Source organism: Podarcis cretensis (genome assembly GCF_951804945.1).
Source record: "Podarcis cretensis genome assembly, chromosome: 13".
Lineage (NCBI taxonomy): Eukaryota > Metazoa > Chordata > Lepidosauria > Squamata > Lacertidae > Podarcis > Podarcis cretensis.
This window is the reverse complement of record NC_137182.1, coordinates 42,382,492-42,400,657: the sequence shown is the minus strand read 5'-3', so window position 1 is coordinate 42,400,657 and position 18,166 is coordinate 42,382,492.

The window sequence follows — 18,166 nt, the reverse complement described above, 5'->3', positions numbered from 1 at the left end:
CAGTGCAATGAAGGCTCCGACATCATGTTCCACCTTATTCTCGGCTACATGGGTCTTTTGGCCATTGTGAGCTTCTCTGTGGCTTTCTTTGCCAGGAAGTTGCCTGATACTTTCAATGAAGCCAAGTTGATTACCTTCAGCATGCTGGTCTTCTGCAGTGTTTGGCTGTCCTTTGTCCCTACTTATCTGAGCACCAAAGGGAAATACATGGTGGCTGTGGAGATCTTCTCTATCTTGGCCTCTACTGCTGGCTTACTGGGTTGCATCTTCCTCCCCAAAATCTTCATCATTATACTTAGACCTGAGATGAACAGTAAAGAGAGATTAGTAAGGAAGAAGGATAACCATAGTTGAGAGGGTGAAAGAGATGCTGTTAGCCAGGGACCTTATGTTCTGGCAAGGAGATGTTATTTCCTTTGCTTTTATTTTGATCTTCTATGCCATCCAAGGAGTATATAACTCTCCCTCTCTTGCTATTGTTTTCTCAAAAACTCTGTGAAAAAGCTTAGATTGAGAGATGCCATCTTCCCCATGGCTGAATGGGGATTTCAACCCTAGTTTCCCAGGGCCTTGGGCAACACACTCATCGCTGCCCATTAAGCTGGGTCCATGGGGTATTTATGCTTCTTTTGTAAACTGTGCTAAATATCTGCATTTTTGGCCTGCATTTCTATACCCTCAAAAGACACACACAGGCCAAGGAAAATTAACCCTCTGCTCACCTGCTGCTGAGCAGAATATGCAATGCTGTTACTTACTGTGATCTACTTCTCCAGGGTGTTGTCTGTGTGGAGAAACATGAGAATTGATTCAGGCCCAAATCCAGGTCAGGCCTTCCTCAGGTCAGGTTGTGGCTAATGTTTTCAATATCCATTCATTTTTAAATGCAATACTTATTTTCCTTTTGTTTATATATTTGTTCATTAAATTCATGTTACAGTAATCACAACATTCAAATATTGTACATGGGTTCCATGATTGTACCATTATTCCAAGTATACAGCACTGTTAAGACAGAGTTGTGTGCTCTTAAGAGATCTCTGGCATATTAGAGAGGGAGGTTTAGAAGAGAAATACTTACTCTCTCTTTGCAGAGTTGGCACAATGGAGATTGCTCCAAGCACATTAACATTTGGTTTGATTTGCATCTGCCCTCATTCAGCTGTAAACCGATATTCCCCATAAAATACTGAGGCTCGAATAAATCACAGACACTTAACTTTGCAAATAAGTGACGATTTTACTCAAGTCAACAAATGTCCCTCCACTGGAAGTAAAAGTCAAAAAGAACAAACTTCCCAATGATTTAAAAAGAGGAAAAAAATAGCATTTCTTCACAAATGGAATCACGCAATCCGTTTGCTAGCTTTTAGAGAGAATCTTCATTCACATGGCTTTTCTTCAGCTGGGAGCAATAGCTCGGCTAACAGCTTCTTCCAGGAAGACAGAGGGAGGGAGGAAGCAAATGGTTTGAAGCTTCAGGACCTGCAATACTTAGACTTAATGAAATGAAATCCATTAGTTTGATCCCCCACCCATCCCTATGTTCCTTAACAACATCTACATGAAACCATTGAGCAGGTTCTTCAGGACTATTGGAGTAAATTTGTCAACAATATACTGGTGAAACACAGCTCTACTTTTCCTTTACATCTGCAGGTGTGGCTGTGGATGTCTTACCTGACTAGTGGACTAGTTTAGAGCCAATAAACTGAAGCTCAATCCAAATATGACTGACAACTGTTAGTGAACAGTTCCCCAAACCAGATGGATGAGAGGTGGCCTGCTCTTGATTGGGCTCCACTCCCTCTGAAGGAGCAGGGGTACTTCTTGATCCATTGCTGTCATTTGAGGCTCAGGTGGCCTTGATGGCATGGAGTGCCTTGCATCACCTTTGGCTGGGGGCCCAGCTGCAGCCCTCTCTGGACAAGGATATCCTAACTTTATCAGCCTAGATAAGTCAGTTGCTTAGACTGTGGTGCTGATAGCACCAAGGTTGCAGGTTTGATCCCCATTGTCACGGTCCGGGTTACAGGCAGTCGGAGTCCCGGCTTGGTACGTCGGGAACGGGGTAGAGGTCAGGAAGCAGGAATCAGCAGTCCAGGGGTCAGGAAGCCAAGAGTCCAGGCCAAACTCAGGAAGGCCCCAGTCCTGTCAGGCCCCAGCAGTTACAGGGCCTGGCTCCTGCATGCACTCCTGACTCCCGTGTAGGATGCAGGTGGTTGGACTAGATGATCCTCAGTGTCCCTTCCAACTCCACAATGCTAGGATTCTGTTCAACTTCTTTTTCCTATGCTCCTGGAACCTCTAGGTTGGATTATTGCAATGTGTTATACCTAGGGCTTCCTCGAAAGACATTCAGAATCTCCAGCTAGTGCAGAATTTCATGACTAGGTTCTTTACTGGGGCAAGACATTTTAAGCATATGCTGTAACACCAATCCTGGCCCAACTGCACTAGCTGCGGATTACTTTCCAGGTACAATTCAAAGTGCTGGTTTGGACCTGTACAGCCTTGAAGGGCTCAGGACTGCAGAACCTGAAGGACCTCTCTACTTATTTAAACCAATTCAGATGCTGTTATCAGCATCCAAGGCCCTTTTTTTGTGCCTCAGAGAGTGGCAACACAATAGTGGGCCTTTTCTGTGGTGGCTCCCCACTTGTGGAATTCTCTATCCAGGGAAGCTCACCTGGCAACTTCATTACATATTGCTGCACGCCATCCCAATCTCCTAGCATTGTGAGATTCCAAGGATTCCAAACGTGTTTCCTTTGGAATGAAGTACAGCAGAGACTGTGGTGTCTTTATTATATATGGTTTATTTACACATATAAACAACCTGGAGGGGTTCAGAGCATTAACACCCCAAGAAGGCCTTCTTTCTCCCATAGCCGCACCCTTGGATTCAAACAGAAATCAAGCACCGCTTTGCCTCTCTGCCTTCCCAGCATGCAACTTTGCTTCCAGTCTCCAGCTCACATAACTCTCAACTCTGTGTTTGTCTTTCTAACTACCCTAGAGTTGAAAGAGGGAGGCCCACACCTTTGCTGTCTCACACAGAGCCATTCCCTTTCTTTTTTTAAAAAAAAAACATTATTAAAGATTTTATTAGTACAGTAAAAGAGAAAATAGAATAAACAGAAAGCAAAACAAAAAAAGAAACAGATATAAAATTAACATCTTATAGTAGCCATATTTTCTTCACTTTTTGGACTTCCTCACATCTCTCGCTCCTGCGTTCCAAATTTATACAACTTTAACCAGCAACTTATCACCTTATTTCCATTCTTATTCTATAAATTTCCAATATTTTGTCCCTAACTTTGAATATTTTTATCTAAGTCTTAAATACCTAATTTTGACATGATATTTATTCAAAATTTATTTTTCTCTTAAAATTCACTCATTCTCTTATTCTTTTCAACTAACTTGATGGTGCCATGTTATTTTCAATCTCTCATCCTTCTTAGCACTCATATAATTTACAGTGTTTTTGTAAATAGTCCTTAAATTTCTTCCAATCCTCTTCCACTGCTTCCTCTCCCAGGTCTCGGATTCTGCCAGTCATTTCTGCTAGTTCCATATAGTCCATCAGTTGCATCTGCCATTCTTCCAGCGTGGGCAAATCTTGGGTTTTCCAGTGTTTGGCGACAAGTATCCTTGCTGCTGTTGTTGCATACATAAATAATGTTCGGTCCTTCTTTAACACCCTCTGGCCAACAATGCCCAAAAGGAAGGCCTCTGGTTTCTTAGGGAAGGTATACTTAAATACCTTTTTCAGCTCATTATATATCATTTCCCAGAAAGCCTTAACCCTGGGGCAAGTCCACCAGAGGTGAAAGAACGTTCCTTCAGTTTCCTTACATTTCCAACACTTATTATCAGACAGGTGATATATTTTTGCAAGCTTGACTGGGGTCATGTACCACCTATATATCATTTTCATAATATTTTCTTTCAAGGCATTACATGCCGTGAACTTCATAACCTTTCCCAGTCAGCAAACATGATATTATACCCAATATCCTGTGCCCATTTTATCATAGCTGATTTAACCGTTTCATCCTGTGTGTTCCACCTCAACAGCAAGTTGTACATTCTTGAGATTAGCTTAGTCTTAGGTTCTAACAGTTCTGTTTCCAACTTCGATTTTTCCACCTGGAATCCTAGCTTTTTATCCAATTTAAAAACCTCTTTAATCTGAGTATAATGTAACCAATCTCGCACTTTATCTTTTAGTTTCTCCAAACTCTGCAGCCTCCAATTGTCTCCATCTTTTTCTAGTATTTCCCAATATTTCGGCCATTTGACCTCCATATTGGGTCTTTTCAGAGCCTTAGCTTCCATAGGTGACAACCACCTTGGGGTCTTGTTTTCTAGTAAGTCTTTATATTTTATCCAGACATTAAACACTGCTTTCCTAACAATATGGTTCTTGAAAGTCTTATGAATTTTAACCTTGTCATACCACAGATATGCATGCCATCCAAAAGCATTGTTAAATCCTTCCAAATCTAAAACATCAGTGTTTTCAAGAAGCAGCCAATCTTTCAACCAGCAGAAAGCTGCTGATTCATAATACAACCTTAAGTCTGGCAGGGCAAACCCCCCTCTTTCTTTAGCATCAGTTAATATTTTAAACTTAATTCTGGGCTTTTTGCCCTGCCAGACAAATTTGAAGATATCTCTTTGCCACCTCCCGAAACACTCCATTTTATCCACAATCTGTAAAGTCTGAAAGAGAAACAGCATCTTTGGCAATACATTCATCTTTATAGCAGCAATTGGGCCCAGCAAGGAAAGTTTCAATCTTGACCAACTTTCTAAATCCCTTTTAATTTCTGACCAACACTTTTCATAATTATCCTTAAATAAACTCAGATTCTTTGCTGTTATGTTTACCCCTAGGTATTTTACTTTTTTAACCACATTCAACTCTGTCTCTTTCTGGAACCTTTCTGATTCTGAAGATGTCAAGTTTTTTTCCAATACCTTAGTTTTTTGTTTGTTTAGTTTGAATCCCGCCACCCGACCAAACTCATAAATCAATTGTAATACCCTTTTCGTACAAGATTCTGGCTCCTGTAGGGTCAAAACTAGGTCATCTGCAAAATCTATCCCATTTTCAAATCCCCGTCCCACTCCCATCCCTTCCAGGTTTTTCTTCATAAACTTCCATGAAATGTTATCAAAGGCCTTCTCCGCATCTATAAATATTAACACTGCTCTTGTATTAGTGTTTGTTTGCAAAAGTTCCAAAATATCAATAATGTTCCTTGTGTTAGCAAACAAATGTCTACCTGGGAGAAAGCCTGCCTGATTTTTATGGATCACTTCGTTTAAAACTTTTTTAAATCTATTTGCTAAAATGTCTGCAAAAATTTTGTAATCCACATTTAGAAGGCAGATGGGACGGTAGTTCTTAAGTTGTGTCTTTTCCGATTCTGATTTAGGTATCAATGTGATGAAAGCTTCTTTCCACGATTCCGGTGCTTTCTTCCCCTCCATAATCTCATTGCAAACCTCCATTAGAGGATGTATCAAATAGTCTTTCAATATCTTATAATATTTGGAGGTAAGCCCATCTGGCCCTGGAGATTTGCCCAATTGCATATTCTGAATGGCATCTTCAATCTCTTGTTCTGTTATTTTGTAATTCAGGATTGATCTATTTTCTTGAGACAGCTTTGGTAGTCCATTCTTTATCAAAAATTGTTCTATCTCAACCTCGTTTTGCGGCCCTTGAGTGTATAATTGTTTGAAGTATCTCTGGAAGCACTTTCTGATCTCCACTGGGTTCTGGATATTTCTTCCTTCAATCTCTAGATTAGTAATTGTGTTTAATTTTTGTCTCTTTTTCAACTGCCATGCTAACAGTTTTCCACATTTGTTTGCCGAATCAAATGATCTTTGTTTCATTAGCTTAACTTTCCATTCCACTTCCTGATTTATCAATTTGGAGTATTGTGCTTGATAAAGTTTAATTTCTCTCAAAATCTCCTGTGACTTCGGTCTCAATCTTAGCTTCTTCTCACATTCTTTAATTTTCTCCAAAATCTTGTCTTTTTTCTCATTCTGTGCTCTTTTCTTTATAGCGTTCTGTTGTATCAGAAACCCCCTCATAACCGCTTTACTTGCACCCCAGATGATTCTTTTTTCCACCGTAGTGTTCAAATTTATCTCAAAATAGTCCTTCAAAGCTTTTTGGGCCTTTTTGGTAATCTCCTGATCTCTAAACAAATTGTCATTCATCTTCCATCTAAAGGAGCCGGTTGGGATTAGTCTCAAGTCCATCTTTACGGCATTATGGTCGGAGCAGGTCTTTGGGCAGATTTCCACCTTTCTTATCTTAGGTGCCAGACCTCTAGTTATCCATATTTGGTCGATTCTTGTCCATGTCAGTTGGGCTTCAGAAAAGAATGTTCCTTCTCTTCCCAGGGGGTTCTTTGTCCTCCAAATGTCAATCAAGTCCATATTGTCAGTCAGTTCAAAAAAAGTTTTAGGTAGTCTGCCATCTTTTGTCACATTTTGGCTTTGGGACTTATCCATGTTGGTTGATGCCACCCCATTCATATCTCCCATCATAATGATGTTGTCATAGTCCAGATAGTCCAGCATTATCTCATGCAGCTTCTTATAAAATTCCGATTTCCCCTCATTTGGTGCATAGATTCCTAATATCAAAAACTTTTCTCCTTGGTTTTGTATCTCAATTGCCAAAATTCTTCCTTGCTCATCTTTAAATAGAAATTTTGGTGACAGGCTCTCCTTTGCATATATCACCACTCCTCTTTTCTTAACTCGGTCCGAAGAGATAAATTCTTGTCCTAATCTTTTGTTTATTAATACTTTCCTATGGAGCCTAGTCACATGTGTTTCTTGCAAACAAATAATGTCCAATTGTTCTTTTTTCAATATATGAAATATTCTTTTCCTTTTTTCCGGGGAATTACAGCCGTTAATATTCCAGCTCAGAAGTTGCAGAGACATCCTGGACAAATCTGTTATTCCTTTGATGGTGGTATCTTTTTCTCCTGGTCTTCAGATCCCAAAGGTGTAAGTGCAGGCAATGGCCCAGACCCTGAAGGTCTTTCAATCCCTTTCTGAAGGTCCTCTCCGTAGACACTCAAAATATTTTCTTTATCCTCGGCTGTTTTAATTTTCACCTTCTTCCCTCTAAATGTAAAAGATAATCCTTGGGGAAATTCCCACCTAAAAACAATTGAATTACTCCTCAGCAATTTTACTAACTCAGTGTAGGTGTATCTAAGGTCCAAAAGTTGTTTTGGGATATCTTTATAAATTTCTACTCTTCTGTCCGAAATTTCCAGTGACTTTTCGTAATGTAGGCCTAGTATTTTATCTCTTTCCTCCTTAGATCTCAAAGTAATCAAGCAGTCTCTGGGCCTGTCTTTCCTTGTTAATTTTCCAAGACTAAAAGCAGTCACAATTTTAAAGTCCTTTTCTTCCTCCAAAGGCCAAAACTTGGAAAATTCTTTTGTCAGGAACTCAATTAAATTCCCTTGTTCAAGTTCTAATATTGAGCTCAATCTCAGATTGTTTTCCTGACTCCGTAATTCTTTTTTTTTTAATTTAAAAAGATCTTTATTGAACAGATTTTAAAAACCACATACAAAAATATAACAGAGTTAATAACAAGCATATACCAAGCATATAAAAGGAAAACAAACACCAGTGAAGAAGAAAAAAGAAAAAAAAGAAAAAAGAAAAAAGAGAAAAAAAATAAAAAATATAAAGAGTAAGAAAAATACAAGACTTACAAACTTACAGACCTACAAACAATAACTCCGTAATTCTATCATAGACAGATAAGCCTGCTGTTCACCAATCTGTTTGTGCAATGGTTTTACCTCCTGCTCTACTTCTTCAACTTTTTGATTGGCTTCCTCGGCCAATTTGCGGTTTTCTGTAGTGGCCTCAAATAGTTTCCCAATCGATTGTGCATTCAGAGCAACTTGTTCAGTTAGTTTATTAACACTGGCTGTATTTTGGTCAATCTTGGCCGTTTGCTCATCCGCTTTTTTATCCAAAACTTCCAATTTTTCAAAGATTTTCTCTAGTACTGAGTTGGATCCTCCTGCAGCCATAGCTTCCAGCAGAGGTTGCTCAATTCCTTCTTCCTCTGCCAGCAAAACAGCAGGGACAGATGATCTACGCGGCTGTGAAGTTAAAGTCAAGGTTGTTTGTTTAGCTTTCGCTTTAGCCGCTCTTGTTTTCCCAGTGCCACTCATTCCAGTTCTGTCTACTAGTCAAGGTCAAACTAAGTATGTTCCCATGGGAATCCACCAGCCCAGAGGGTAAACAGTTGAATAGGAGGAAAGGAAAGAGAAAGCAAAGTCACATACGAGTATAAATCCAAAATCCTCTAGGGGGAGTTCAAATATGTCTTGAGGGAAAAAGCCAAGTTGTTAAAATCAATAATTTATAACTCCCATTAAACCAAAGTTCCAATACTTCTACAGCAATGTCCAAACAGCCATTAATTTCCAAAGAACCTTCAGTTTTCTTGTAGTTAGCAGAGTTGGTCTTAAAAGCACAACAATGTCTCTAGCAAGTGCCAGAAAAGGTGTTTCAGTGTAGCAATTCCAGTAACACTCAGTTTGTAACAAACCCAAGTAACAAAGTGTCAAAGTCTGCAATCTGACAGTTCTGTTAATCAGGCAGTCCAACTGCCTGGGTTTCTCAGTAAAGTTGTAATTCCAAAAGAAGAGGTAAAACACAATCCATATTAAAAAATAAGTCACTTAAAAAATTAAATCCTAGTTTTGCATAAAAGCAGCTCCAATAGATGCGCAGATTGATTACTTTTAACGCCTCTTCAAAGGCTCCAAACATCAAAGTCCTTTGCTTTAGATCTTAAGCAGAAGCGGAAGACGGACTTCCTTGTTGCGTCTCCCGCTTTTAGCCGAATTTACAATAATTTAGTCTCCAATTCTTACTGTCTTTTCTTACTCACGGGTTGTTGCTTTTCAAATCGAATGTCCCCGGGAAAAAAGGTCAGCGCTCACCGACAGCGGCTATGCGGCTTCACTCCACAGAAATAGCGATCGACTCACAGCACCGTGCCAGCCCTTCCACGTTCCGAGACCCCTTACGGGGTCCATTCTCCGTTTTGGGGGGCGCTTCTGGTGCCCGCCGAGTCCCACGACCACAGGCTTTCGCTGCCTGTGGGTTTCCGATGCGGGTCTCCGCTTCGCCGTAGCGGACGACCCGTTTCCGTGGAGCTTCCCCCTCACAGCGCAAGGAGGACCGCCATTGCCGTTCGCGCCGCCTCCGGAAGTCTCCATTCCCTTTCTTTCCTTAATAACCCGTTACCTAATCTGACTTTAGAAAATATGAATCCTTGCTTCAATTTTAACTCTTGCCGGACCCAGGAATTAGGAATGAGAAGTGTCTCAGCTTACAGACTACCTGCTCAAACACATGAAATGTAAATAGGTTGAAGGTCCCAGGACAGTAGTATCCATGGAATAGATCTTTTCTTCACTACTCTTCATCCCCAGCAAGCATGGGCAATGACCAGAGATGATGGGAGTTACAGTCCAATACTCTCAGGGGACCCAATGCAAACTATGTTTAGGCTTCTGTGGGGAGAGACAGGAATCACATGTAGGACAGCATCTGATGGAGGTTGAAGAATGACAGGGCTACCTGGGAAGCTGGTTTTGAGGAAGAGTTTAAACATATGGCTTAGAGTGAATGGCTCTTGCTCACTAGCAGAGCTCAGCTGAGATACATAAGGGATAAAGTTTTCAAAAGCCCAAGTTGCATGGGGGAGACCTCCCTTTGATACACCATGGAGCACGATTGACAGTAATTGGAGAGAAGGGATGATGGTCTGGATGAGAAGAAGGGATATGGACCTTTACAAGCCTCTTTCTATACCCTGGCCAAGTATCAAATTGAATTAATTCAGAAAGTTATACCATACATGAGAGGCACTACTTCACAAGGGAGCAGATCTTGGACTATAGTGGGATGACAATCATATAGCACTTTGCCTGTTCTGAGACTTGAGGACTTTAGCAAAACAGATCCCCCACCCTGTAATTTTTTATAATTATCGATCAGCATCACTACTTCTAAATGTCACATGGGAAATCACACGCCAGGCACAATAACAGCCACAGAAACAGCCCTTTCCAATTATGAGGACCCTGTGTTGTAGTCTATATAGGCACCTGTCCTATCAACTTACATGAATCCAGTTAGGGAGGTGGATTTGGGGCTGGTGCATAGCTCCATGCAGCCAAGTTTCCCTATAACTTTAGCCAAGACTGAAATGCTGTTGATAACTAAATGTAAACATGATGACCTCCAGCTGCAGTTCAGCACAAAAATGGTTAGCGCTCCACCTGCTTTTCCTGCTGTTGATGCTGCATTGTTCTTCTAGCAAGTATTTGAACTCCTCCAAAAGCAGTTTGAGACAACCAATTCAAACCAATTCATTTGGTCCTCCAGCAGACATGATCATTGGTGAATTCATATCCCTTACGCAAGGAAACTTCAGAATGCATGAATTTACGGAAAAACCCAAAACCTCTTCGTTTACTGCTAAGTAAGTAGTTATTTATTTATTTATTGGAGAATTGTCTGCTGGGCCCACTGATCATTCAATTGTCTGCTGGGCCCACTGGGCCCACTGCCTGCAAACGGCAGCTGCCTCCTCTTCCCTGAAAGTGCAAATATCTGCATGCATAAACCCAAGCATTTGGGACACATTTACTTGAAAACAAGTCCTTTCATTGTGGTCCGTGAGTTTCTTCTTTGGTAAAAGAGCAGAGGACAACCAACTCTTAAGCATGGGCTTCAGACAGAATCCTGTTGGAAACCATGGGGATTTCAAAGAGCTTAAGTTTGTTTCCTGGATTGCCCCTGCTTTTTGCCCATATGGGCTCCATCCACAACCTAGTTCAGGTTTTGAAGCCGCTTGAAACCCATAGATTTTGCAACCCATCCCTATGCCAAGTACGCCTCACTCCCCCCCCCCCCAGCATGCATTGGCTTCTAACCGAAAAGGGCAAACCTATGCATGTCTACTCTGAAGTAATCGCCACTGACTTGTAAGTGGTTGCAACCGGAATGCAGCTTAAATCCTATTTCTGTGAGAGCCACTTTTATGAAAGCCAATGGGATGCTTCCTCTCAAATATTTTGATATAATGGATCACATGACACAGCGCATGCACACCATTTGAAGCGCAATGCTTTCGGGGGGGGGGGCTTTCTCCAATATTTGGGGGGGGGTCCCCTTCAGCCCCTAGGAGTTGGATCCTATGCCTGTAATCCCATTCATGCTTATTGGGGAAGCAAAATTCATTGAAAAAAGAAAAGAAAAGGAGGGATTCGCTTCCCAAGTACTTTTTTAAAAGGCATTCAGCAGGGTAAGGAAATATTGGAGTGAGCTGAGCTGGTTTGCAAAGGGACCCAGAGCAAATGGAGCATCATATACCAACAAAATAAATGGAGCCTGGGTGAGACAGACCCTGCGTTTTCCAGAAGCAATCTGCTCTGTCATTTGCTAATGGCTTGGAGTTGCATTAAATCAGCAATTTTGGAAAACTCAGCATGCAGAAAGCAGGGAGGGGGGGATACTGCAGATTTTGTTCATCTCCTGTTTCTCTGTCTGTTCCTGGAGCTCACTACTGGCAATCAACATGCAGCATGGAGAGAGAGGGAGAGAGAGAGAGAAGGAAAGACCATCCCAGTCCTACCCTCCTATGTCTCTTCCTCTCTTACACTGTGATTCAAGGGCTAGTAAAAAGCCCTTGTGTGTTGGAGCACACTGGTATACTCAATGGTTGTTCTACAGGTTGAATTAAGAACACATTCCCATGAATATTTCATGGTTCAGAAATGGAAGGGAGGTGTGGTGGACAAAGCAGCAGAACAAGAGAGAGAGAAGGAAAGACCATCCCAGTCCTACCCTCCTATGTCTCTTCCTCTCTTACACTGTGATTTAAGGGCTGGTAAAAAGCCCTTGTGTGTTGGAGCACACTGGTATACTCAATGGTTGTTCTACAGGTTGAATTAAGAACACATTCCCATGGACATTGTGTTTAAGAGAGAGGCAAAAGGGGTTAACAGAAGAACTCAACAGCTTTTTATTTCTGGGTTTCCCATATCCAAACTCACCAATTCATCCACAGCACCACAATGAATCCCTCTGAATTCACCATTTACATAAATCTAATCAAAATCTATAAGGAGACTGCTCTAGTTTCATTAGTTTGAATAAAATGCTCCTTTCCTATGGGTTGCAACATTCAAGATACATAGATTCTCAAATCAAAAGTGAAACACAGTTGTTTATCTTCCGCCAGTGTTACAGTCATTCTTTGTCTCATTGCAGAGTGATCCCAAAAAACTTCCAGCATGTTCTTGCCTTCATCTTTGCCTTGCAAGAGATCAACAAGAATGCCAAATTCTTATCCAACATCACACTGGGATCAACATTTTATGAGAATGCTTTTAATCCTTTGCTAACTTGTTCGAACACTCTCGCTCTTCTTGTCATGGGACAACAAAATCACGCCAATTACCACTGTAATGGGGAAGATAAATTAATTGCTGTCGTTGGAGGGCTCACCTCCCAAAACTCCATTCAGATGGCCAATATATTAAACACCTACAAGATTCCACAGGTATGTGTGCAGATACATAGATACAACCACAAGGGCAGACATAGACAGAAAACCCCAAAAGAGCACACATGTTAGCTTTCAATCCTAATACAGTATGTTTTCTACACTTGTTTCCTACATTAGACTTGGTATGGGTGCATGATTATGTTAAAGCCTCCTAGCTATGTGTTGCCTACACTGCCGTCTCAATTTGCATTGGCATTTGGGGGGGGGGGGATAAACCCATAATCCGAGCTCTGGTTCTTCCAAACCTGGCCATGCCACAAATCATGTAATCATAGGAGCATCCAGCTTCCTGCTTAGAAACTTCTCCTAGCCTGAGACTTAAAATGCCAGGGGTGTATACTTACAAAAGTAAGACCAGGTGGTTAACCACCACAAGTATTATTTATAGGAACGAATGGATGGTTTTCGGATTCCTAAAAATAGAATGCCTTTTCCTTTAGCTCAGCTATGGCTCCTTGGATCCAGGGCTGAGTGACCAAAGGCGCTTCCCTTCCTTCTTCCAAATGGTCCCCGGTGAAGAAGCTCAGTATCATGGCATTGTCTGGCTACTCAGGAAGTTTGGGTGGAACTGGATTGGCCTCCTTGTTTCAGATGATGACAGTGGAGAAACCTTCCTTCGTACTCTCAGACCAAGGCTTTTCCAAAATAATCTCTGCATTTCTTGGACACTGGTGATCCCACTGGTGACAGTATTTTTACCTAATGAGCTACTTCAAGAAAAATTGAGACCAATCATGTATGTTCTCAAACGGAAGCAAATGAATGTGATTCTTGTCTATGGAGACAGTCAGTCTCTAGAGGGTTTGAGACTGGTTTTAGTCTCCTGTGAGGTTTTCTTTATGTACCCAGTGGAGAGGGTGTGGATTACAACAGCTCAGTGGGATTTCACTGCAGTGCTGGTTGGAGGCAATTTTCCTTCAAAATCCTTCAATGGCACTTTGTCATTTACACTCCATTCAAATCCAGTTCCAGGGTTTCAGGACTTTCTACAAACCATAAATCCATGGCAACCAAATCTGTATTTCATCCAGCAGTTCTGGGCCAGTGCATTCCTCTGTTCATTCCCAGATCACAATCTAATTCACACAACTCATGAACCCTGCACTGGGAGGGAGAAGCTGGAGAAACTCACTGGACCCGTGTTTGAAATGGAAATGTCCAGCCAGAGCTACACCATCTACAATGCCGTCCATGCAGTAGCACATGCTCTCCATAGCATGTATTCCTCAAGAACCAAACAGAAAGTACTGGGTGAGAGACGGACGCAGCCAAAAGTTCAGCCCTGGCAGGTACTGTCAACTAATCTCCCCAATGTTAGAAGCACTGGAGTTATTATTACTGGTTTATATGTTTCACAGCTGAGCCCTGGCATGGAGGAGAGGCCTTGGAGATTTTCGCAGTTGAGCTCTATCACTGGGAGGGACTTGATCTCAGTGAAAGACCAAATGCTTTGCATGCTGCACATTCAAAGTTTGTTAAATTAATCTATCCCAGGATTCTCTTACTTGGAGCTGCACAAGGGCCACGAGTGTCCTCTGTTATAAGAACTGGGTTGAAACCTCAAATGTATGCCATATAGCACTGTCGCAATTTAGAGTAGACAGTTCTGGGCTACAGAGACCAATGATTGGTCTCAGCACATGGCAGTTTCACATGTTAATGGGGGAATTTTTTTGAAGTATATAAGATAAAATGTAGTAAGAATCCAAAGGTCCACCTGCCAAATGGAAAAGAGAGAGCGTATTAGCCTACAAGGTCTGTGTCTTTTCCCCCCCTGTAATCTAGCTCCACTCCTTCCTGAAGAACATCCACTTCAACAACAGTGCTGGGGAAGAAATCTCTTTGGATGAGAAGGGGCAGCAGGCAGGTGGCTATGATGTCCTCAACTTGGTCACATATCCCAATGAGTCCTTCCAGAGAGTCAGAGTGGGGAGGGTGGACCCTCAGGCCCCCCCAGGAAAAGAGTTCACAGTGGATGGAAGTGCCATTGCATGGAATCCCAAGTTCAAGCAGGTGGGTGTGACCATTTTTTATTTTCTTTATCCTCTTCCATCATCATCATCATCATCATCTTTTATGAGAAGATCAAGAGATCCAGGAAAACAGTGATGGCTACAAAGGAGAGAAGCTCTGGTACTCACTGATAAAATTCTATTTTTGTTACTTTGTTCAAATTTGTTGATCCAAAACTAGTTTGAAGCTAATTTGGAGCTCAGGGTTCAGAACAAGGTATTTCTGACTGAGGAATCTGTCAGTGTTTAAAGTTCTTGAAAAGAACGCTCCAAAATGCGTTGTTGGCAACAATCTCTACCAGGCGGAGCCCAAGTATCTACCACCTGAAATGTGGTATAGAAAACAGAGATGGCTACAAAGGAGAAGTGTGAGGAGGCAAGCTCTGGTACTCTCTGATGAAATACTGTTTTTGTTACTTTATTCAAATTGGTTGCTCCAGAGCTAGTTTGAAGCTAATTTGGAGCTCAGGTTAAAGAAAAAGGTAACTTGTGGTTGCCAGCGTGCATAGCCATTATGATTAGTAACCAGTAGCGGCCGCTGTGGTCTAAACCACTGAGCCTAGGGCTTGCCAATCAGAAGTTCGGCAGTTCGAATCCCCATCACGTGGTGAGCTCCCGTTGCTCGATCCCTGCTCCTGCCAACCCAGCAGTTCGAAAGCATGTCAAAGTGCAAGTAGGTAAATAGGTACCACTCCAGTGGTGAGGTAAGCAAGCTCTAGTACTCACGGATGAAGTCCTATTTTTATTAGTTTGTTCAAATTCGTTGATCCAGAGCTGGTTTGAAACTAATTTGGAGCACAGGTTAAAAAACAAGGTATTTCTGAGTAAGGAATTGGCAAGTGTTTAAAGCTCTTGAAAAGGGACTGTTGTGCTCCAAAATGTATTGTTGGCAACAATCTTTGTTTTAGACTCGGTCCCACCATGTGGAGCCCAGATGGGGGGGGGGGAAATCATATACCACCTGAAGTTTGTAGTCACTAATTTTGATGGATGGAGTGCCGGTGATATCCTGTCCCAGGATGTTGGTCTCCATCAGGCTGATGGTGGGGCCAAAATCCACGCAGGCTTGGCCTTAATTTTGGGGATGAAAGCATCCCAAATGCTAAGGAAAGGGCTAATGCTCAGAAGGATATTGACCGCTGTGCTGTCATATGCCTGAGGCAATTGATGGATGGATGGATGGATGGATTGTATATACCACTCTGTGCCCAGAAGCCTCAGAGAGGTTCACAGAATAAAATCAACCTATAAAACCACAAACTACTTAATCAATATCTAAAAAACTGAATAACCTGCCCTCCAGAAAACCTACAAAGATGTATTAATACAAGATGTGAGATGTATTAGCAACATAAGTAACACCTACCTGCATTGTATATTTTAATCTGCAAGTTCAAGTACACCAAGTAAAAATTAATTATTATTGAAACTTTAAAAGAGAGTGTCTTGCATAGTTTTTGTGGAAGGAAAAGGCGAACTTATTAATGGGTTAAACGACCAGGGCTATCTTCCGCATAACTCTGTAAATGGGAACTAGAGTTTAATTCCCATAAAATGGTTGGTGAAAACTTCCTTGGACAGCACTGTCAAGGTTGTGTCATCTGCAGAAAACATCCAAAATATGTACAGCAACCTTATTAAATAGCTTTCATCACCAACAACCAGAACCTGCCTCTTCTTTGTCTCACTCATAATGGTTCTTCATTCCCTACTCCTGCACACCTAAGAAGGAGAAGAAACATCTGTTGCCGGCTCCTTATTTCAGCTCTCCTCTCCCTCCAGGAGGGAATCAGCATTGGATTATGAGGAATCAATCTATCAAGAAGGAGAAGGTTGGCACTAGCTTCTCTTTGCCATTCAGACATGCGCTGGGCTGGCCAAATGGTTAAGTGACAGCAGAAAGCATCTTTATCAGGAGGCCTGATGCTTGCCCAGGGAGCAAATGCTTGACAGCCATTCTCTAATTTCAGTCCTGTGACCATTCTGCTGCAAAGCGGACGTAGATGACAATAAAATTTCTGGAGAGAAGCAAGCTTATTCCATTCAAAATCCCTTGTTTGTCATTACCACTAGATGCTGCCCATTTCCACCTGTGTTGAGAGCTGCCACCATGGACAGAGTATGTTTCCCCAGCAGGGAAAACAAATCTGTTGCTATGACTGTGTTCAGTGCCCTAAAGGGAGGATTTCAGTCCAGAAGGGTAAGTGAAGGAACCCGAGTGAACTGGAATTCCCATCTTCCTCTCCAACACAGACATTCATTTCTTAGTCTTATTATCCCTGCTTATTTTTTGTCATGGATGCCAAGCACATGTGTTTATATGACTGATACTTATTCTTCTTTAATCTCCCCTCCCCTTTGGACAGCCATTCTAGAGTATATTGTGTGAAATTACGTCCACATGGGAGTAACCACCATTGAAATCAGTATGAAATCCAACTGGGTAGAAATGGATTGCACTCCGTAGATTTCCTTTTCTCTCCATTAAACCTGCAGCCAACAAATTTGCATTTTCTGTTATTTACCAGTAGTGAATTATCTCCTCTATTTTATCCACACAGTTCCAATCCTTAGGAACAGTTATTTCTTGTCAAATATAGATTTGACAAGATCCATTATGGAAAGTGTAAAAAAGAAACACTTGGGCTACAAGCCTTGAAATGCAAAGAGGTGGGGTTGGATGCAGAGAAAGACATGTTTAAGGGGGAAAGACTGAAATCAATCAGTATACTCTAACAATGACAAATAAATATGAATAGATTGATTAGTACAGCTGAGATGCTGAGATGCTCAGAGAGGAACCATCAGTAATATGTTCTGTGTACAGCATAATAAACAGTACCAATAATATTAATAAGTATCACTTCCAGAAATGCTAAAAGCATGCTTCTCACTTTCAGATGCAGATCAGTGTGAGAAATGCCCCGATGATCACTACCCAAATGCCTTTCAGGACCAATGTGTTCCCAAAAAAATAAGCTACCTATCCTATGAGGAGCCCTTGGGGGCAATGCTGGCCTCCTTGGCTCTCCTGCTTTCTCTGGTCACAGTTGTTGTGATGGGGACCTTCGGTCTGCACTGGAACACTCCCATTGTCAAAGCCAACAACTGGGGCATCACCTGCACCTTGCTCTCTTCTCTGCTTCTCTGCTTTCTCTGCTCCTTCTTATTCATTGGCAGGCCTACAAAGGTGACCTGTGTCTTGAGGCAAACCGTCTTTGGCATCGTCTTCTCCATTGCTGTGGCTTGTGTGTTAGCCAAAACCCTCACTGTGGTTTTGGCATTCATGGTGACCAAGCCTGGGAACAGCCTGAGGAAATGGCTTGGGAAGAGGCTGGCAGGATCCCTTATCACCTTCTGCTCTCTCATTCAAGCTGGCATCTGTCTTGGGTGGCTGGCATCCTCTCCCCCATTCCCAGAGTTTGACCTGCACTCCCAGGATGGGCAGATCATAGTGCAGTGCAATGAAGGCTCCGACATCATG